Source organism: Macaca fascicularis, chromosome 20 (assembly GCF_037993035.2).
Source record: "Macaca fascicularis isolate 582-1 chromosome 20, T2T-MFA8v1.1".
NCBI classification, from domain to species: domain Eukaryota; kingdom Metazoa; phylum Chordata; class Mammalia; order Primates; family Cercopithecidae; genus Macaca; species Macaca fascicularis.
Genome location: NC_088394.1, coordinates 51471903 through 51473371, shown reverse-complemented (window position 1 = coordinate 51473371; position 1469 = coordinate 51471903).

Sequence of the window (1469 nt, the reverse complement as noted above, 5' to 3'; positions counted from 1 at the left end):
GGAAACAAGGGAGGGCAGCCGCCAGATGTAGCCGGCTGGGCTGGGAGGGAGCTGGCTGGGCCGGGCTAGGGGTGGGGGGCGCATTCGGGCCCGCCCCTCTCTGCCCCACCCCCCTACTCGCCCTCCTCCGCTTTTCTCTCTTTTTCCCTTTCTCCACCTCTTTTCCCCGGCCGCCTGCTACTTCTGGCCTCCGCGTCCACCCTCAGTGCACGACCTCGTCACCCCACTTCCCTCTCTCGAGATCTGGGCGCACAGCCTCAGAACCCCTTGCTGGGAAACATCTGGCGCTGTCGCTCTAGGCCCTTGACGTCCTGAGGTTAGAGAGTGGTACTACTTGGAGGAACGCCGGCTGGGCCAGGACTCCCTGCACTCCCTGGGGTCAGGAACGGGAAGGAATGGTCAGAAACAGATGATCAGCCACATTGATAGATGGTCAGAGACAGAAATTTTCGATATTTAGAAATGGGGACAGAGAGGAATGAGATGAACAGAGATGGAAAGAGATAGAGAGATGGAAACAGAAACAGTGGAACGTCCCAGGTTGCTTCGCTACCTCTTTCCTTCTGCAAATGTGTAAGCCTTAACTTGGCCTCGCGTAGTGCGAGATGCTAGATACACCTTGGGAAACAGAGTAGTCACGGGCCCCGCGTTAGAGACGTTTGAACCAGAGCGACTCCATCTTGAACAGGGGGCTGGGTAAAATGAGGCTGAGACTTGCTGGGCTGCACTCCCAGGAGGGTCCGCATTCTCAGTCACAGGATGAGATAGAAATTGGTCAAGACTGGTTTAATAAGATAGAGGTCACAAAGACCCCACTGATGAAACAGTATGCAGTGAAGAAGCCAGCCAAAACCAAGATGGCAAAGAAAGGGACCTCTGGTCATCCTCACTGCTCATTTTATGCTAATTATAATGCATTAGCATGTTAAAGGAAGCACCCACCAGTGCCAAGGCAATTTATAAATGCCATGGCAATGTGGGGAGGTTTACCCTATATGGTCTAAAAAGGGGAGGAGCCCTCAGTTCCAGGAACTCCCCACTTACTCTTGAATCCTTTCCTGAGCCAAGCCAAGAATCCATGTGGCCTCTCAGGTTGAATGCCAATTTTGAGGTTCTCCCCGTGACAACATTCTCTGAGGAATGTCCTCTACCTCTGTCAGGAAAGACAGTTGAGAGATAAGCTGCGATGGGAAACTCTCGCAGGCTATTGGGAACACCTGACTTCAGCCCTTAAACTAGCAAAGACAATCAAGGAAGGCTTCCTGGAAGAAGTGACTTCTGAGTTGAGACCTGAAGAGCTAAAGATGTGGAGTGCTGGGTGGGGAATATGGGAAAAGTTTTAGGCACAATCTAGGGAACATTGGCAAAGGCCCAGAGATGAAAAACAGCAAGAGGCACTGGAGAAGGAAGTTTTTTCCATCTGAAAAAGGTGGGGCACAGGGTGAGGGGATGGAGCTGGAGGGGTCAGT